The following is a 21,630-nucleotide window of genomic DNA, read 5'->3' on the forward strand; positions in this document are numbered from 1 at the left end:
GTGATTCTGCCAGACAGGAGTCACATTCATTTAAAAAGGCAAGGATTGATGAAAGATAGTCAGCACGGCTTTGTGCAAACAAAGTCAGGTTTCACTAACTTGATTGTTGTTACAGTGGTGACCATACATTATCTACACTAACGTCAACAGGGCCTTTGACAGGATTTAGCATGATAAACTGTTTTGTAAGGTTAGATCACATGGGATCAGGGAGAGCTAGCCGTCTGTACACAAAATTGGCTTGACAGTAGGAGACAGGGTGATGGGAGAGGGTTGTTGTTCGGACTGGAGGCCTGTGACCAGCAGTGTGCTATAATGATCAGGGCTTGGTCCACGAATGTGCATCATTTAAATAAACGATTTGGTTGAGAATATAAGAGTCGTTGTTGGAAGAAGGATTCCAATTATCCACACTATCCATTTTTTAAAATTTCAAAATATATTTATTCATGTAAATAAATCTTTGGTACTTGTACAATTTTCCATGTTGTTCATAGTTATATACATTGCATGTCTTAACATTACAAAGAACAGATTGAATTAATCGAATTCACAGTTATCCTATTAACAGTTACCTTTATTAACTATCCAGTCTCTTGGTATTTGGCTGTGGCTTCAGCGGAACCCACCTACTGAGTGGGTGCCCTGTTATATGAAAGCAAATGAAACTTCTTTAACCCCCAGTTTATGTGGTTACCATTGTCCATTTGATTGTCCTGTCTCTGGGGTAGCTGTCTACATCCCCATGGTAAGCACGAACTGCTGGACCTTCGCTGGGCTGAGGTAGCTATCCAGCTCCTCACTGGGGTCATTTACCCGCTCTGGTGTCATTGAGCCAAGGCAGGGGTCCTCACTGTCCAGTTCTGTGTCTGACATTGGGACTGTCAGAAAGTCACAGCTCTCGGTTGCCTGTAGTTGTGGGGCAGTGGGTACCCCCTGGTTCTCACTGGGTGGAGGGTGGACTTCGGGTGGTCCATTGTTTCCTGGTTGGGAGGAAATGCCCTCCTCTTTACCGACGGCGCTCTGTCTCTTCTGGTGGTGATGGCCTTCTTTGTGTCGATCTTCCCCATCCGAAGAGCTGGCCGTCACTCCCTCGTGCAGCTGTCTTTTCCCCTTTTGCTGGGAGGCTTTAGGGGCCTAGCAGGATTTTCTCTTCCTGTTTTTAACAGGTATCCAATCCTCTGCCTGCTTGATTACTTCCTCCTCCATTTCTTCCATCTGCCCGGCTAGAGCTAGGATCAGCTGCTGTGTCTCTCCGCTGGCTGCTGCCTCCTCCACCCTAGCCTGTTCTTCTTTCTGCGTGTCACCACCCTCCGTTTCCCTGCTGTCCGGGTGGACCTTACTGGTCTTTGGGGGTCCACGGCTCACATTGCCACCTCCAGCCATCTGTGCGTAAGTGCCCCTTCCCCCCCCTCCCCCGTCTTGGGCAGGTCTTATACATATGGCCCGTCTCTCCGCACAGGTTGCAGCTCTTTTCTTCCTGACAGTCCTTCGTCAAGTGACCCTCCTGTTTGCAGTTCCTGCAGATGGTCAGTTTGCAATCCGCCGCCACGTGTCCCGACTTCCCGCAGGTTCGGCACACTTTCGGCTGCCCTGCATATGTCAGGTAGCTTCTGCTCCCTCCAATTGCGAAGCTCGAGGGTGGGAGGAGGATGTTCCCAGTATCATCGGCCCTCAGAGTTGCCCTGACCTGCCTCTTACTGGTCCAGATCCCAAAGGGGTCGATCACATCAGTGGCATCTCCCTCAACTTGGACATATCTTCCCAGGAAGGTCAGGACATCAGCCACTGAAACATTGGGCTGTACATATGGATTGTAACAACCCGATTCCTCTGTGCAGGAAGCACACACAATGGGGTCACCGACAAGATGGAAAACAGCGGCTCCCCTTCCTTCTCCTTGAAGACCTTCAGGAGCTGTTTGCACTGCTTCACACTTCTGAAGGTCACATCCCCTTCCCCAGGGAAATCCTACAGGCAGTACACGTCCGCTGCAGCGAACCCACAGCATCCCAACAGTATCTTCTTAATAAACAAGGTGCAGTCGAGTGGTGTACGATCCTCAATCTTCTTCACAGTCACCCTGACTGTGTTTCGAACCCCCTGCCCAGGGCTGGGGCAGCTGTTGTGGCCATAGCTCTGAGGTTGGCTGGTCCCTGAATTGGCGTTAGGCTGAAGCCAGCATGAAGATCCACCATTGAGCAGGTCAGCACAACCAAACGATCCTCCAATGTCCAATTACGATCCAGCGATGATCTCTGCACTAGCTCTGATGACTCGCAACTCGACACCTGTCCTGATAAGAACAGAAAATCAAAGCACAGACTTCAGGTCATCAACTCTGCTCCAAAGTTCCTCCACTATCCATTTTTTTAATTTCAAAATATACTTTATTCAAAAAATGCTTTGATGGTCTGTACATTTGATCATGCCATACATATGTCCACATTTACAGACACAGATTCGAATTTATCCTTGTCATATACAGGTCTGTGCATTTTTCAATCTTGTACATATATTTGGCTGACGCATCAGCAGAGCCCAAAAAACGTCCGCATGGGCCCCCTGTTCTTCTTTAGGCAGGCCGATCTTACATGGTGGTCTTTCCCCACCGCGCCTTGGCGGCAGCTGCCCCAAGCTTCAGCGCGTCCCTCAACATGTAGTCTTGGACCTTGGAATGTGCCAGTCTGCAACACTCGGTCGGGGTCAACTCCTTCAGCTGGAAGATCAACAGGTTTCGGACCGCCCAGAGAGCGTCCTTCACTGATGATCCTCCAGGCGCAGTTAATGTTCGTCTCGGTGTGAGTCCCGGGGAACAGGCCGTAGAGCACGGAGTCCCGCGTCACAGCGCTGCTCGGGATGAACCTCGACAAACACAACTGCATTCCTCTCCAGACTTCCTCTGCATAGGCACATTCCAGAAGGAGGTGTGTGACAGTCTCGTCCCCCCCGCAGCCACTTCGAGGGCAGCGTGCGGTGCGGCAGAGAGTCCGGGCGCGCATGAAGGATCTCACCACCAGCCGAGCCATGTCTTGGTGCTTGTTGGAAAGTTCTGGCGATGAGGCATTCTGCCAAATGGCTTTGACAGTCTGCTCATGGAACCGCTCGACAGGACCCGCCCTCTCCTTTTCCCGAAGGGTCTCAAGGACACTACGTGCTGACCACTTCCTGATGGACTTGTGGTCAAAGGTGTTTTTCCTCATAAATGTCTCCACGAAGGACAGGTGATACGGAACGGTCCAACTACTCGGAGCGTTCCGCGGCAGCGAGGCCAGGCCCATCCTTTGCAACACCGGGGACAGGTAGAACCTCAGTACGTAGTGACACTTGGTGATTGCGTACCGGGGATCCACGCACAGCTTGATGCAGCCACACACTAAGGTGGCAATCAGGGTGAGGGTGGCATTGGGTGTGTTTTTTCCCCCATTGCACCGGTCTTTGTACATTGAGTCTATTCAGACCTGGTCCATCTTTGATCTCCAAATGAATTGGAAGATGGCCCGGGTGACTGCAGCAGCACAGGTCCTGGGGATAGGCCAGACCTGTGCCACATATAGCAATACTGAGAGTACCTCACACCTGATGACCAGGAGATGGAACGGTCGCGATGGAGAGCGACCGTTGCCCCCATCTGCCTAGTTTCTGTCTCATCTTCCTGATCCGCTCCTCCCAGGTCTTGGCGCACTCCCCAGCCCCCCCCCCCGAACCAAATACCCAGCACCTTCAGGTGGTCAGTCCTGACGGTGAAGGGGATAGAAGATTGGTCGGCCCAGTTCCCGAAGAGCATGGCCTCGCTCTTGCCTCGGTTTACCTTGGCCCCCGAGGCCCGTTCGAACTGGTCACAGATGCACACAAGTCTGTGCAAGGACATCGGATCCGAGCAGAAAACAGCGACGTCATCCATGTACAGGGAGGCCTTAACCTGCAGGCCCCCGCTGCCAGAAATAGTCACCCCTCTCAGGCTCACATCCTTCCTGATGGATTCGGCAAATGGCTCTATGCAACACACAAACAAGGCGGGTGAGAGGGGGCATCCCTGCCTGACTCCAGATCTTACAGGGAAGCTATCTGATTCCCACCCATTGATTTGAGACTGCACTGACAATGTTGGTGTCGAGCAGTCTGATCCAATTTCCGATTCCCTCCCCAAAGCCCATTTTGGAGAGGACATCCCTCATATATGTATGCGATATCCTGTCAAAGGCTTTCTCCTGGTCCAGGCTGATGAGGCAGGTGTCCACCCCCCTGTCCTGCACGTAGGCGATCGTATCCCTCAGGAGTGCAAGACTCTCAGAGATCTTCCTGCCCGGTACAGCACAGGTTTGGTCCGGGTGGATCACCGATCCCAGAGCAGACCTGACCCGGTTGGCGATGACCTTTGACAAGATTTTGTAGTCTGCATTTAACAGTGAGATCGCTCTCCAATTTCTAATTTCCTCCCTCTCCCCCTTCCGCTTGTAGATGAGGGTGATGATACCTTTCCTCATGGATTCACTCATGGTACCTGCCCGAAGCATACTGACATACACCTCCAGCAGGTCCTGGCCGATCAAGTCCCAAAGAGCGGAATAAATCTCGACCGGTAAGCCGTCGCTTCCGGGAGTTTTATTCTTTTCGAAGGACTCGAGGGCCTTGGTCAGTTCATCCAGAGATAGCGGCTGGTCCAGCCTCTCTCGTGTTCCGTCATCTAGGACCTCCGTGATAGAGGACAGGAACGACTGGGAGGCCGCGCTGTCGGTTGGCTTCGAGTCATACAGGCTGGCGTAGAAGGATTTGCTGATCCTCATGACGTCAGCCTGAGATGACGTTACCGAGCCATCTTCTTTCTTCTGGCTGCTGAGCACGGAGCTCTCTTTGTGCACCTTCTGGAAGAAGAAACGTGAGCACATCTCGTCCTGCTCCACCGAGCGGACCCTAGACCGGAAGATTATCCTGGAGGCCTCCGAGGCAAAGAGCGAGGCTTGCTGGCCCTTCACCTCCTTGAGGTCCTCCGTGACATCGACCCCCATCGTCTGCAGCAGGAGCAGGTTCTGCATACTTTCCTGGAGCTGGGACAGTTTTCCCCGCCTCTCTCTCGCCTCCTGGACACCTTTGAGGATAAAGAACCTCTTGATGTTCCCTTTTACTGTTTCCCACCAGTCCGCTGGAGACTCAAAGAGGGGCTTCACGGTTCTCCAACCTGCGTAATCCCTCTTGAGCTGTTCGATGTTTCCCGGGGTCAACAGCTTAGTGTTCAGTTTCCACGTTCCCTTGCCCGCCCGCTGTTCGTCCTGTAGGTGACAGTCGGCCAGCAGGAGGCAGTGGTCAGAGAAGAACACCGGCTTGATGTCGGTGGATCTGACCGAGAGTGTTCGCGACACAAACAGGTAATCTATCCTTGAGCGGATAGACCCGTCTGCCCGTGACCAGGTGTATCTACGCTGTGCTCCATCTGCAGGGGTGCTGAAGACGTCGTGCAGCTTCGCGTCTTTGACCGTTTCCATCAGGGCCCTGGACGTAGCGTCCGGTTTACTTTCCCCCCCGCCGGATCGTCCATCTGCATCAATGATGCAGTTGAAGTCTCCGGCCAGAATGACCGGCCTGGACGTAGCCAGCAGCAGTGGAAGCTGTTGCAGGACGGCCAACTGTTCACTCTTACCCACTGGGGCGTACACGTTGATTAGTCTCACGGGAGCGTTTCTGTATTTAACGTCCGCGACAAGGAAGTGCCCGCCCACCACCTCCTTAACCTCAGAGATGGTGAAGTTGCCTCCCCGCAACAGGATACCCAGGCCGGAGGCGCGACTATCATTGCCCCCCGACCACACTGACGGCCCGTGGGCCCACAAGCTCGACCATCTCCTGTAACTGCTGAGGGGCGGTATCCCACACTCCTGCAGAAACAGGATATCGGCTTTGACGTTGGCCAGGAATGCGTTGAAACACATCGCGTAGCCGATTTAATGCTACGCACATTTATGCTGGCAATTTTAAACCCCATTTTACCAGTTTACGGGGTTACCAGTGTCCATTTTCTTCTGGTCTTGCTCCAGTGGGGTAGCTGCGTGCATCCCCGTGGTGACGGCAAACTGCTGGACCTTCCCAGGGCTGAGGTAGTTGTCCAGCTCCAAGCTGGAGTCATTTCCCCGCTCTGGTGTCATCGTGTCGGACCTAGGGTCCGCATCGCCCTGTTCTCCATCTGACAGCGGGGCTGTCACAGGGCCGCTGCTCCCAGTTACCTGGAGCTGTGGGCCGGTGGGTACCCCTTGGTTCTCACCGGGTAGGGGGAGGCCTTCACCCATCCCCTCAGAGGGATCAACTTTTCCTTCTTGGGCGGTGCTGCCCTCCTTTCTCCCCACGGCGCTCTGCCTCTTCCTCCGGAGGCGACCCTTCTTGCGCCCGTCCTCACCATTGGAGGAGCTGCCTGTATCATCATCTTGGAGGTGTCTCTTCCCCCTTCGCTTGGTGGCTTTGGGGCCCTCGAGAGGTTTCCTCTTCCTGTTTTTTGACGATAATCCACTGCTCTGCCTCCTTTGATCCCTCCTCTTCCATTTCCTCCATCTGTCTTGCAGGAGCTTGGGTTGGCTGCTGCATCTCCCCGCTGTCTGCCGCCTGCTCCGCTAAAGCCTGCCCTTCCTTCTGGGTGCCTCCAGACACCGTTCCTTTGCTGATTCGCGGTACCTCGCTGGACTATGTCGGTCCGCGGCTCGTGTTGCCACCTCCGGCCATCTGTGCGTAGGTGGAGGCTCCTCTTCTTGGGCAGGTCTTGTACATATGGCCCGCCTCTCCGCACAGGTTGCAGCTCTTTTCTTCCTGGCAGTCCTTAGTCAAGTGCCCCTCCTGTTTGCAGTTCCTGCAGATGGTCACTTTGCAATCTGCCGCCACGTGTCCTGACTATCCATGCCTCTCCTAATGCTATATATCTGTACCAAGTCACCCCTCAGTTGCCGATACTCTCGCAAGACAATCCAACTGTGTCTAAACTCCTTACAGTAAACACATTCTCATCCAGGCAACATTCTGGTAACCCTCTGTTGCACGCTCCCCAAAGCATCCACATCCTTCTATAGTGTGGCGATGAGACCTACACACAACATACCAAATATGGCCGAATGAAGTTTCATTCAGTCACAACATGACATGCAAATGTGTGTACTCAATACTGCGACCAATGACAGGAAGCATGCCATACGCCTCCTTTGCAACCACATTCTGCTGTGTTGTTATTTTCAGGGAGCTACGGATTTGCATCCAATGTCGCCTGTTTTATCAATGTTTCCAATTAGTCAATTAGTGTACTTCTCTCTTCCATTTGACTTCGTACATACATCACTTCACACCTGTCCCGATGAAATTCGATTTGCCACATCTCTTCCCAGCGTTCCAGCTGATCTACACACCGCTGCAACCTTTAAAAGTCTTCCTCACTATCCACAATTCCCCTAACTATCCCTAATCATTACATGCCTTTCCAAATGTTGTCTGCAAAATTACTAATCAAACTGCTGACCTTTTCATCTTATTCACAGAGATAAATTACAAACAGATATCGCAGCACTGATCCTTGCAAAACATCATTGGCCACAGACGTCCAATCAAAAATTCACTATTGCACATGCCTCTGTCTACTATCACCAAGAAGATATTGTATCCAACTTACCAATGACCATTGATTCCATGGATTGTGATTTGATCTTCCAGATTTTCCTTGCTCTTTGAAAGTTGTCCATTCAACATGACTCTATATTTTGATTCCCAGATTAAATTGGCTGTCTCACTAATGCGCTGACTGCGTCCTTTCTTCACAACAAAACAGGACCTTGTTTGTTTTTTTTTAACTGATCCTGCCTAAATCTCTACAATCCCTCAATAATCACATTGCTGTCATGGTCATTCTGCAGCCACATCTCCACAATAACCGTTCGATCATATCTGTTCCCTTCAGTTAATGCTGTCATTCCATCTGCCTTGTTGCAAACGCATGGCGCGTGTCACTGAGAGAGGGCCTTTGCGGGATGGATAGAGGTCATAAGAGTTCGAGAGATGTTTGGGAGTACAATGATGTTGCAGGGTTAAGCAGAGTTGCAGTTGCTAGCGAACGTTCAAGGAGAAAACATTTTGTTGTTTGAAGGAAGTTAGAGAGATGAAGTGTCTTTGATTAAGTTCCAGAGATAGGGACGTGTATAGGGTTTTTTTTTTTTTTTAGATTAGATTAGATTAGATTACTTACAATGTGGAAACAGGCCCTTCGGCCCAACAAGTCCACACCGCCCCGCCGAAGCGTAACCCACCCATACCCCTACATCTACATCTACCCCTTAACTAACACTACGGGCAATTTAGCATGGCCAATTCACCTGACCTGCACATCTTTGGACTGTGGGAGGAAACCGGAGCACCCGGAGGAAACCCACGCAGACACGGGGAGAACGTGCAAACTCCACACAGTCAGTCGCCTGAGGCGGGAATGTGGATCGTTACATGGACGATACTGATCAGGGTGTAGAAACATTCGCATGATTCCAGGATGTGGTACATTTAGTAACAGTTGTGGGATCTGGAGAATATCACAGTGATAGGGAGGATGGTATGGACTGGAAAATATTACAGAGAAAGGGAGGGTGGTATGGACTGGAGAATGTTGCAAGAACATGGAAGATGATATAGACTGGAGAATGTTGCAGGGATAGGGAGGAAGTTGTGGACTGAATAAACTTGAAAGGAGAGATGATTTTATGCTCTCGAATGTAGTTCAAAGAGAGAGTGAGTGCTGTGCATGCTGCAAGTTACTACAGTGATAGGGAAGCTTGTAGAGACTGGACGAGAGAGTCATAGAGAGGCTTGTGAGAGACCAGATTCACTTATGAGCATAGGATGTGCGACATCGAGCAGAGCCTTCTGAAGATATAAACAAGGATACAATGGCCACACAGCAGTCACACCAATACATAGGTATATAGGAACTGAAGGAATTGAAGAGATTACACAGACTGGGAGTGTTGTATGCAGTGGAGGAGATTAAACTGATAGGAACGGTTTTAGAGTCTCAACAACGTTTGGAAATAATGGGGGTTGCAATGGTGAGAGCAGTTTTCAACACGATGGAAGATATAGACTTGAAGGAGATTTCACAGATAGCGATGGCTTTCGGGTCTGGTGGGGGCTGCAAAGTAAAGGGGATTGTAAAGACTGGAGGTATTTACATAGAGAGGGAGAGTTTTAGTGATTGGCAGAATTCACAAAAACGGGTCTGCAGGACACGACAGAAATCAGAAGGGTTGTATCTACTTGATGGTGTACACAGGCAGGAAAGCTTGTGGGGGGGGGGGGGGGGTGGGTTGGAGCAGCTCACCATGATAGGGAGGGGCATGGAGACTGAATATGTTGCAGAAAGATTAATATGTTTAGTACTTTAGAACTCCACATAAGTCTGTCCTGGTTCCTTCTTTATGTTTCTGAACCACTGTCGTTATGCTTCTGGTACTAACCCGTAAGCACATAAAATAGCCTGTTTGACATGTGCATAATCTCTTGACCACTCATGATACAGCGCTGCAAATACCTCACTGGCTCTGCCTAATAGCTTAGACTGAACTAGTTTTACCCACAAGACCTCAGGCTACTCCATCTGTTGATCCAATTTTTCAAATGAAATAGAGGTCCTTGAAAGTAGAGTCACAGGTCGATAGGATAGCAAAGAAGGCACTTGGTATGCATTCCTTTATTGGTCAGAGTATTGAGCACAGGAGTTGGGAGGTCATGTTGCGGCTGTACAGGACATTGTTAGGCTACTTTTGGAATACCGTGTACAATTCTGGTCTCCTTCTTATCGGAAGGATATTGTGAAACTTGAATGGGTTCAGAAAAGATTTAAAAGGATTTTGCCATGGGTGGAGGATTTGAGCGACAGGGAGAGGCTGAACCGTGTGGGGCTGCTTTCCCTGGAGCATCAGAGGTTGAGGGGTGACCTTATAGAGGTTGATAAAATCATGAGGGGCATGGATAGGGTAAATAGGCAAAGTATTTTCCCTGGAGTCGGGTGTCCAGAACTAGAGGGCATAGGTTTAGGGTGAGAGGGGAAAGATATAAAAGAGACCTAAGGAGCAACTTTTTCACACAGGGGGTGGTACGTGTTTGGAATGAGCTGCCAGAAGAAGTGGTGGAGGCTAGTACAATTGCAACACTTAAAAGGCATCTGGATGGGTACATGAATAGGAAGGGTTTAGAGGGAGATGGTGCTGATTGGTGCGACTGGATTGTCAAGGACGAGTTGGACCGAAGGGCCTGTTTCCATGCTGTACATCTCTCTGATTCTCTGGCTTTAATTGCCAAAGTTTCAAATCACTTCAGGCAGTCAGAGACTGAGATAGAATTGTAAGGTCTTTTGGAGGTTCCACAGTTCAGGAGGATTGCAGAGACTTGCTGATGTTGTACATGAAGTAGAGTTATAGGGACTGAAGCTGGGAACAGAGATAGAGAGATGCGCAGGTGATTACAGAGATATCGTGGCCAGTGGTCTCTGGTGGAAGTTCCACGTAGAGATATGGTTTTTGGAACTGTTGGACTTTAGAAAGATAGGTAGATTTGGCGGGGCTTGAGGGGTTTACAGATGCAAGGAGAAATGTAGTAACTGGAGCATACGGAGATGGTGAGGGCTGGAGGAGACGCAATAATTTGGCTGGATTGTAGAAGCTGGAGGGGTTCTCACAGAAAAGGAGGATTGTAGGAATGTGGGGAGTTTACGGAGATAGAGGGTTAACGAATTCTCAGTAATTAGTGGTTTGGAGCACTGTCCAGACTGGGGGAGGCTTCAGAATGATGGAGGGACAGAGCAAAAGGTATAGAACGCAAAAATTATAGAACATAATCATGTCACTTCAGTGCTGTGCCACTGAGGGTCATCAGGAGGACATTCTTCCTCAATAAAATGTACAGATCCTCAGGGGAATGGACAGGTGGATGCTGAAAGGATGCTTCCTTCTCCTTATGGGAGAGAGGCAGACAAACGAGACTCTGTTTGACAAAGATGGAGAAGAGGGAGTTGTCTTTTTCTCCCAATGGCCCAAACCTACTTCAGGTTTGAACCCCCACAGCTCAAAGGAAAGCAATACGATAACAAAGAGCAAAGTTGTATGTGACTGCAGGAGATATGAGACGAAGGCCAGGTTTGGAAGGGAGGGAGTGAGAGAGCAGGGAGATGTTCAATAGCTGGAAGGGTTTACAGGGAGTGGACACTGTCAGGACTGGAGAACATGTCACGCAAACTCATGAGAGGGAGATAACGATATGGCACAAGGTCAAACACAGCAGGAGGATCCCAAGCTCCATACCTGTCATTTACTCAGGGAGCTGCTCTCACCCAGTCTGGTGCCAAGCCCCACTTACAAACAGCATGAGGTTTCCCAGTTCCTGGTGCTCAGAGGCCAGTGCACTCACCCCTGAACCAGTCAGTGAAGTATTTACACATTTGTACATTTCCAGAAACATAGTGTCCTAGCCGACATAAACTGGCAAATTCACACTCTTCCAGGCAAAGACCATCTGCACTCAGATTCCCTGGTGATACAATCCTCTGAGTGATAGTCTGCAGAGAACAACAGAATCCACGAATCCACATTGCATGGGTCATGGTCAATGAAAAAAGTTTCAGTCTTTCAAATATGACAACTCCTCAATTCCTGCATCTCACAAAACTGCCATTTAAAAATATTAAAATAAAGAACATTCCTAATGAAGGCTTTGACGAGGTGAGCTCTGGTCAGTAACATAAATCTGGATGTTACGGAGAGTGCTTTCTACCAGAGCACCACCAGGTCAGTATCAGGCACATAGACAGAACGGGCAAATAGATTCACAACGGAATTCACATCTCACAGCCTGGCAATTTGAAGCTGTGCTCACCCATTCCGGTAAAGATCTCTAGAAACAGGACATCAGAACTAGGAGACTGGAGGTTGGCTATCGTGTTGCTACTATTTAAGGAAGGCAGTAAAGAAAATCCAGGAAACTTTAGACTGTTGAGCCTGACATCGGTGGGCAAGTTGTTGGAGGGAATCGTAAGGGACAGGATATACATGTATTTGGAAAGGCAAGGACTGATTAGGGATAGTTAACATTGAGTGAGAAATCATGTCTCTCAAACTTGATTGAGATTTTTGAAGAAGTAACATAGAGGATTGATGAGAGCAGAGCGGTCGATGTGATCTATATGGACTTCAGTCAGGCGTTCAACAAGGTTCCCCATGGGAGACTGGTTAGCAAGGTTAGATCTCACGGAATACAGGGAGACCTAGCCAATTGGTACAGAATTGGCTCAAAGGTAGAAGACAGAGGGTGGTGGGGGAGGGTTGGTTTTCAAACTGGAGGCCTGTGACCAGTGGAATGCCACAAGGATCGGTGCTGGGTCCAATACTTTGCATTGTTTACATCAATGATTTGGATGTGAGCATAAGAGGTATCGTTTGTAAGTGTTGAGTTGACAACAAAATTGTAGGTGTAGTTTTCGGTGAAAGAGGTTACATCCAATTACAATGGGATCTTGAACAGATGAGCCAATCGGCTGAGAAATGGCAGGTGAAGATTAATTCAGATAAATGCGAGTGCTGCATTTTGCAAAAGCAAACCTTTGCTGGACTTATACACTTAATGGTAAGGCCTGACGAGTGTTGCTGAATATAGGGAAATTGGAGTGCAGGTACATAGCTCCTTGAACGCAGAGTCACAGATAGGTCGGATAGTGAAGAAGGCGTTTGGTATGCTTTCTTTTATTGATCAGAGTATTGAGTACAGGAGTTGGGAGATCATGTTGTGGCTGTACAGGACATTGGTTAGGTCGCTTTTGGAACATTGCGTGCAATTCTGGTGACCTTCCTATCGGAAGGATGTTGTGAAACTTGAAAGGGTTCAGAAAAGATTTACAAGGATGTTGCCAGGATTGGAGGGGTTGAGCTATAGAGAGAGGTTGAACAGGCTGGGGCTGTTTTCACTGGAGTCTCGAGGCTGAGGGGTGACCTTATAGAAGTTTACAAAATTATGAGGGGTGACCTTATAGCGGTTTATAAAATTATGAGGGGCATGGAGAGGGTAAAGAGACAAAGTCTTTACCCTTCAATGTGGCAGTCCAGAACTGGAGGCCATAGGTTTATGGTTAGAGGGGAAAGATATAAAAAAGACTTACGGAGCATTCTTTTTCCCGCGGAGGGTGCTATGTGTATGGAATGAGCTGCCAGAGGAAGTGGTGGAGGCTGATACAAAGGCATCTGGATGGGTGTATGAATAGGAAGGGTTTGCAAGAATATGGGCCAGATGCTGGTAGGTGGGACTAGATTGGGTTGGGATATCTGGTCAGCATGGACGAGTTGGACCGAAGGGTCTGTTTCCATGCTGTACATCTCTTTGACTCTAAGAGGGGCTGAATGGTCCAATCAAAAATGATCTGTGGTTCAAATCATAACATCCATCAGTTTCCATAATTCATTCTTGGTTCCATCTTGCAGGATCTATGAATCTCGCTCCCTCTACACTCCTACAGGATCCATGTCCCTCCCCATGTTTGTACCATCATCCAGTTTCTGCAGCCCTTCCTACCTCTGTAACATGGCCCGGACTCTACAACTCTTCCTTCCTCTGCAATGTTCCCCAGAAGGGCACTGGAGGCCGGTGGCATTTACAGAGTTAGGGAGGTATATAGGGCCTGGAGCATTTTGCAGGCATTAGGAATACAGGGACTTGAGGAGGTTTCACAGTTTATGAGTGTTGTCGGGACTGGAGGAAGTTACAAAGATAGGGATGGTTTCAGGTTGGAGGATTCTGCAGAAAAAACAACTTTACATGGTTAAAGGCAGGATATTTTGCAGTGTGCATGAACAGTGTGTCCCTGAAGTTACTACTCAATTTGAGAGGGTGTTAAGAAGGCGTATGGTGTGTCGGCTTTCATTAGCGGGGGTGTGAGTTTAAGAGATCCAGGGTTTTGCTGCAGCTCTATAGAGTCCCAGTTACACCACACTTGGAATACTGTGAACAGTTCTGTTCACCTCATTATAGCCTCCACATCCTTCCTATAATGACAGGACAGAGGATACTAAGCAAGATGCTGCCTGGACTGGAGGGCATGTCCATTGAAGGTAGGTTGTGGAAGCTCAGGCTTTTCAGATCGGAGTGAACAAGGAAGAATGGCGACATGATAGATGTGCACAAGGTAATGAGAGGCATCGATCGCGTGGATAACCAGAGACAACTTCCCATGGCAAAATGGCTATCACAAGGGGACATATTTTTAAGGTAATTGGCGAAAGATTTAGCTTAGATATCAAAGGTACGTTATTTACACAGAGTGTGGTGGGTGCATGGAATGGACCGCCAGCCGTGGTAGTAGATTCAGACACATTATGGACATCTAAGCAACTCTTGGATAGGCACAGTGATTATAGCAAAATGTAGGGTACGTAGGTTAGTTTAGTCTTCAGAGTAGGATAAAAGGTCAGCACAATATCAAGGGCGAAAGGCTTGTACTGGGCTGTCCTATTCTATGATCTAAATAGCGAGGGTTATGATGGCAGGAAGAGGTTTCGGGAAGCTGGAGAGGATGGGGTCTGAATGAAGAGACACGAAGAGGAGGCGTTGCTAAGGTTGTATGAGGTAACAGAGACAGAGGGTTGTGGGGACTGGTGGTGGTTTCACAGGGAGGAGCATAGAGCCATAGGAGGTTACAGAAATGTGGAGAGCTGTAGGGCCTACAGGGGTTTCATGGAGCTGGGGAGGTTGGGGGGGATGGATCAGTTTACAAGGATAAGAACATTGGTAGCATGGGGTGTTTTACACAGACAGGAATGTTTCAGGTGAATGAAGCTGAGTACAGAGATAAAATGGGTTGTACAGACCCACAAAGTGACATATGAAGGGTAATCGTGGTTGAAGATGTTTATAGAGACAGGAAGGCTTAGGATCTGCAGGTTATTTAGATAAAGAGGGTGTGGAATCAGACAGATTCTCCAAGTGATAAAGACAGCAATTTTGGTTGGAGACAGTTTCCCAGATTAGGGAGCATTAGTAACCTCCTCCAGTTTGGTCAAACTGGGAAGAGTTGTAGGGGAGGGTGATGTTTACACATGTAAGAGCTGGAGAATATTATGGGAATGAGTAGATATTTGGAGACACTGGAGGAGCTTACATTAACAGGGTGGGTGCTGGCAACGGGAAGATATCACACAGATTGAGGGTCTTGTAGGAACTGGATCGGAAGAGTCACAGGCATTAGAATGACTCTGCAGATTGGGAGTGTTACAGAGACTTAGAGGATTGTGGGGTCTCCATAGATTGATCGTGTCTTTAAGAATAGAAGAGTTTATGTAGATACTGAAATCTTAAACCCAATACATGCAGTCTTCATTTCAAGACCAGAGCCTTATTATCCCTCACCAGCCAAGGATCCCTAACCCTGCCAGCTTTTCCCTTTACCCCACTGGGGCATACTGGTCCTGGATTCTTGAGATCACATTTTGAAAAGCCTCTCATTTGCCAGTTGTTCCTTCTCCTTCAAACAGACTCACCCAATCCATTCGAATCATAATGTGGAGGTGCCGGTGTCGGACTGGGGGTGTACTAAGTTAAAAATCACCCAACACTCTGTTTCCAGTCCAACTGGTTTATTTGAAAGCACTAGCTTTCAGAGCACTGCTTCTTCATCAGTTGGTTGTGGAGCACAATCCTAAGGTACAGAATTTATTGCAACAGGATGGCAGTGTCATGGAATATAATATCAAAAAAACTTAGTTTAAGCCTTTCATCTGTTACAGTGATCACCAGCGCTTCCAAAGCGAGTTGGATTATAACTGGGCGTTGTGCAATTTTAAATGCACGGCATTGACGCTGGCCAGATCCTGCAGAATGGCCCCAAACCGGGTCCTGTTCCAGTTTTCCTCTTCAATCTGTGGAGCTGCTGATCCTTTTCCATAACTCTGTTAAAACGAAGACAGTTGTGGGCACTGGACCCAAAGTGCTCTCTGAATGACACTTCAGTCACTTGCCCGACCACGTTTTCTGAGGGAGGTCCAGTATTGCACCTGCCTGAGTAGAGTAGGGCCCTCTGCATATTGATTTAGGAACCTTCCTTGGACACATTTGAAAAATTGCTCTCCTTCCAGGTCTTTTATACTCTGGCTGGTCCAGTCAATTCAGGGAATATTAAAATCTCCAGCCTGCACTCCTCTATTATTCTTATAGTTATCTGCAATCTCTCTATACATCTGCTCCTCTGGTATCTGTTGGGTCTACAACAGTCGACAATACAGTCTCAACAAAGACATCACCCCCCCCCCCCTTTTATCTAACTTCTAATCATGTGACCTCATTTGATGACCACTTAAGAGTATCCTCTCTGAACACTGTGGCTATGTCTTCCCTTATCAAAAGGACAAATTTCCCTCTTCACCCCTCACATACTTGTCCTTCTATCACTCCTGTAGTTTCATTATCCTGGAACACTGAGCTGCCAGTCCTGCTCTTCTCTCAGCCATGTTTCTGATATGGCTATAATATCCCAGTCCTCAGAGCTAATTCATGCTCTGAGCCCATTTGCCTTACCAGTCAGGCCTTGTGAGTTGAAATAAATGTCCTTTAAACCAGAAGTCTTTTCCCTGCCTTGACTGTGTACCTGGATATCCTGAATAGGAAACTTGTTCTATAAGGCTGATGTATTTTCCCCTGACAAGTCGATGGTCCCTCTCTTATTCAGAGTCCCTACGCCCTGCCAAACTAGTTTAAACCCTCCAGGGTAACGGAACAAATCACCCCACAGGGATGCTGGTGCCCCTCTGCTTCAAGTCCAACCTGACATCTCTACACCAGAGGAGGTCCCAATGATCCAAGAACTCACAAGCCTGCCTACTACAGCAGCTCCTCAATCACATATCCGTCTGGCCTATCTTTCTATTTCTATCCTCACTGGCACACGGTATTGGGAGTAATCGGGAAATCCCTCCCCCTGAGGTCTTGCTTTTTAACTTCTTACCAAACAGCGTGGGATTCCTCTGGGTGCTCCGGTTTCCTCCCAAAATCCAAAGATGAACAGGTTAGGTGAATTGCCCACGCAAAATTGCCCATAGTGTCAGGTGCATTAGTCAAGGGTAAATATAGGGGAGCGGAATGCGTCTGGGTGAGTTACTCTTTGGTGTGTTGGTGTGGACTTGTTGGGCCAAAGGGCCTGTTTCTATAATGTAGCAAATCGAATCCATTCAAACTACCTGTGCACATTTCACATGACCCATTCTCTTTGTTTAACTATGGCATGTGTACCAATTGCACAATGACCTCTGGCTGTTCATGCTTCCCCTTCAAAATGTTCTGCAACTGCTCAGAGATATTCTTGACCCTGGTACCGGGAGGGGGCAGACCATCCTGGGGACACTTCTGCAGCTACACAGTCTCCTGCTTGTCTTCCTCACAATGGAGTCACCTATCAGTATCAATAGTATCAGTATCTCCTATCAGTATCATTCGACAGAGACTGTGAGGACCGACCTGCAGTTGGGCCTATATTTGGAAAGTGGGAGTATTTTAAAGTGATACAGTGAGAATTCAGGGCCAGCGTATTCCTGTTGAGTGAATAGTAAAGGCCACATGTCCAGCAAACACTGATTCAGCGATATTGTGAGTTTCATAAAGAAAGTACAATGCAATAAAAACGGGTGAAGCTCTTCAAAATTTCAGTGAGTGAAAGAGGATTGTTGAAAATGAAAGAAATAAAAATAGACAATAGACAAGAAATATATTTAGCAGATATGATTGAGAAAAAGTCACAAGGTATTTTATCAGCGCGTTCGAGTAAGAGGACTAATGAGGAAAGAGTGGGGCCTGTTAGAAACCAAAGGGACAATCTGTGCATGGAGCCAGAGGAAGTAGGTGAGGTCTTCAATTGAATACTTCCCATCTGTATTCACACAGGAGAAAGACATTGTAGCCGGGGATTTAAGTGGGATGGTGAGGTCCCAGAACATGTTAAGATCAATAAGGAGGAGGTATTAAATGTTTTCACAGGCATAAAAGGTGGCGAAATCCCCAGTGCCCAATGAAATGTGTCTCAGGCTTCTGTGGAAGGTGAGGGAGCAGATTGCTGGGGCCCTGGCAGAGAAATGTAATACTTTGCTGGCCACAGGTGAAACTCAAGAAGGGCAGCAGGGATAGGCCAGGTATTTAGAGTGTATAGCCCAACATCAGTGTGAGGGAAATTATTGGAAACAATTGTGAGTGTCAATTTGAATCAATAATTGGAAAGGTAGGGATCGATTAGGGATACTCAGTACGGATTTGTTGGAGAAGATCCTGTCTGATGAATTCAGCTAATTTTTCTTTGAAATTACAATTAAAAATATTGATGAGGGCAGTGCAGATGATGTGCGTTCCATGGAATTCATTAAGGTCTTTGACAAGGTCCCACATGGAGGGCTCATCCTGAAGGGAAGAGCCCATGGGATCCAAAGCAAGTTGGCAAATTGGATCCAAAATTGGTGGAGGATTGGTTTTGTGAAAGCCTTTGCCCAGTGGGTGTACAACAGCGATCTGTGCAGCAACCGTTGCTGTTTATTATGTACATTATTGAGTTGGATGTGAAAGCAGAAGGTATCATTAGTAGGTTTGCAGATGACATGAAAGGTGAGGGTGTTGTCCACAGTGAGGGGGATGGTCTCAGGCTACAGTCTGAAGGTTGAGGCTGGATCAGAATTTCAAGACAGTAATTTCAATTGACAAGGCAGGCAAGAGCACAGCAGGCGATGAGGGAAAACTGATGTATTAAGCTGCATTTACTTTGATATAAAATGTCTGACAGGAAAGGCAGATGAATGCATGGCATGGATAGGAACATGGGACTGGGATATCACAGGAATTACAGAGGTACAGCTGAGGGAAGGATAGGCCAAGCAACTTAATGTTCTGGGGTACAGATGCTATCGGAAGAAGAGAAGGAGAGGCATTTGAGGAGGAGGAGGAAGAGGAGTGGATGTTTTGATCAGTGAAAACATCACTGCAGAATTGAGAGAGGATATTCCTGGCGATCACTCAGTGAAGCTGTAATAGTGCAATTGAGAAATGAGAATGTGTGGTCAGTTTGTTATGACTGTACTGCAGGTACTCAGCAGTCAGCAGGAATTTGAGCAACAGATATGTGGGAGATGTCAGATATTTGGTCCACAAGACATGACATAGGTACAGTGTTGGAGGGACAGCACAATACAGAAAGTTCCCAGTCAACATTACAACCCACTTATGGGAAGCCTGCTTTCCCCTCTGTTGTACTGATGCTCGCTAAGACAGTACAGGCCTGGATTGATAACTGTGCCACCCTTGGTGCCGACTTAGTACAACAAAACTTACAGTCAGGGTAGTGACTGAGCCTGGGTATGCCTGTACTGTGCTCCCCCTCCGGCACTATATCCATGTCATGTCTTGTTTTCCGATGTTTGGAGCCCTCTCACTGCCCTCTGCTCTGTGCACTGTGAGTGATCTTACCTCACTGCAGGATTTATTGAAGACTACAGATCTCCCTTCCCTTTGTCTCTCTGGCTGACCGACCATCTTCAATGTGGCGATGGACGATACACCCAGCAGTTGGGAAGTCTATTGAGTCAGGAACTTCCTGAGTACCTACAGGAGATAGAGAGATAGACAGAATGGGAAATTAGACTGATGCAGTCAAGGTTACATGTGGACAATGGCACTGGGTTCCACAGAGATCTGAAAAATCCCAGTGTCCATCTATGGCTAGTGCTGCTGCGTCTCTCTGGAGTGGAAAATTCCGTTGGCTCAGGATCTGCAGTAGATGCAGAAGTGAGAGGCGCTGACAGAGGCAGCAATTAGACCTCACAGTGAGGGATACCACATGGAGAGAGACTGAGTGATAGCACTAGAGTGCAGGAAGATGGCAGGATCACACAATTGTGTCGGAAGAATGGATTTTGCTTCATGATGCAGTGGTATAACTGGTCAGGAATGAGCAACCAGTGAGCAGGCGAAGTGATGGCCTAGTGGTATTATTGCTAGAGCATGTGTCCCAAACCTCAGCTAATGTTCAGGGGAGGCAGGTTTGAATACCACTATATGAAATGGTGGAATTTTAAATGAATATACGTTTTTAAAAATTGGAATTAACAATTCCTAAATAAGTATTGATAAAAATCCAAACACTTGACTTTCAGAGAAAGACAACAGTTCATTCTCATGTGGTCTGCAGGACATACCCACAGCAAAGTGTTTGCCTCTCAATTGCCCTCCGAACTGGGCGAGCCAACTGCTTAGCTCATGGGCAGCAAGGGATGGGTAATAAAGGCTAGTCAGCCAGAGACACCCACATCCCAAACCTGATTTTAAAAAAAAATCCATTCAGATTGTTCCACTGGAACCGTGCTGGAACCAGTGTGCTGGCCAATCACATCGGTAGGTTTATGGACAGGGTTTTAAACGGACAGAGAGGACGCAGGGACGGGGTTCAGGTGAAAGGAGCTCTCCAAATCCAACGAGAAAAGGTGAAGCATCAGAGCAGCATGGGAATGTGACCACAGACAACAGAAGAAAACAGATGGGACAAAGTTTAACTAAAACTGTACATCAGCAAATCGATTTGTGACAGGAAGTTGTGGGAAAGAGTAAACTATGTTTTATTTTAATGGACAAAGTCTCTGTATCAAGGTAGATGGATTTGTGACACAGATATAAAAGAGATTTATCACCAGGGAATTATGGTTACAGGGTGAACAATAGGTGGAACATAAATATTCAAAGGTTCACAACCTTGCGGAAACTCAGGCAAAATGGGTAACACTAACAATAATGGATAACAAAGGCCTGACAAAGAAAGCATTGGGTCTCAGATCATGAAGTAGAGCGTGTCTGAATGTAAATTCTGGCTACGACTTGCCAGGGACACAAGCAGCAGAACAGTTTTAGACCACCGAACAGTATTTCACTGCCCATCACTGCAATAAGCAGTTATTCAATGGAATTTTTAATAAAGGCACTGTGAAAATTTTGTGAAGCGTCAATATTTGCATAATCTGGGACAATCACACTGACAAGAGTGATATTGGAAGAGGATTTCGGAGATTTTTTTTCGGTGTTTCTTTGATTAACACATTGTGCAACTGGCCAGAGACATAACTATAGCAGAGCGACAGTTGTGTGATGACACTTCGTGAATGAGTAATGTCACTTGGAGAGATCCTCTGGGAAATTGTGATAAAGTGCAGTTTAAAGAAATATAAAGTTTTAAAGTGAATCACAGAAAGGACAAACGACAACTAGAAACAAAAATAGACAATGACATGAGTTTGAGAGGAGAACTGACCAAGGTAAACAGGCTGAACAGACTGAAACATGTGTCTGTAAATGAACAGTGGAAAACATTTGAAGGAACAGTGTAAAACACTCAAACGGTCATTCCACTGAAACAGACCAAACCTCAGCAAGAAATCCCCACCGGTCCCTCACTCAGGACAAAATGGATCACATTAGATTATCAGGCTGAGAAGATCACCACAAAGTACTTAAAATCCTGAAATGAGAGAGTGTTTTAGGAGTAAGTTTTGAAGGGATTGTAAAGGGTCTCATAGCAGAAGGAGGGCTGTGGGAAGGGGAATCATTGTCAGGGTTTAATGACACGAT

At 47.5% G+C, this 21,630-nt stretch overlaps 1 long non-coding RNA gene across 2 annotated transcripts in view; it reads right to left on the reverse strand.

Moving 5' to 3' along the window:
* Nucleotides 1-471: 471 nt before the first annotated feature.
* The window catches only part of LOC140469982 (uncharacterized), a 124,493-nt gene continuing 103,334 nt past the window's right edge, over nucleotides 472-21,630 (reverse strand). Inside the window, exons 5-6 of one of the 2 annotated variants that reach the window (XR_011956254.1) lie at nucleotides 19,483-19,617; nucleotides 11,499-11,563 (exon numbers count right to left, since the gene is read on the reverse strand). This is a non-coding gene — a long non-coding RNA (uncharacterized lncRNA). Of the gene's footprint in view, nucleotides 2,297-11,498; nucleotides 11,564-19,482; nucleotides 19,618-21,630 lie in introns of those variants that run through there. The other variant, XR_011956255.1, reaches the window with a different exon arrangement.

Source organism: Chiloscyllium punctatum, chromosome 50 (assembly GCF_047496795.1).
Source record: "Chiloscyllium punctatum isolate Juve2018m chromosome 50, sChiPun1.3, whole genome shotgun sequence".
Taxonomy (NCBI): domain Eukaryota; kingdom Metazoa; phylum Chordata; class Chondrichthyes; order Orectolobiformes; family Hemiscylliidae; genus Chiloscyllium; species Chiloscyllium punctatum.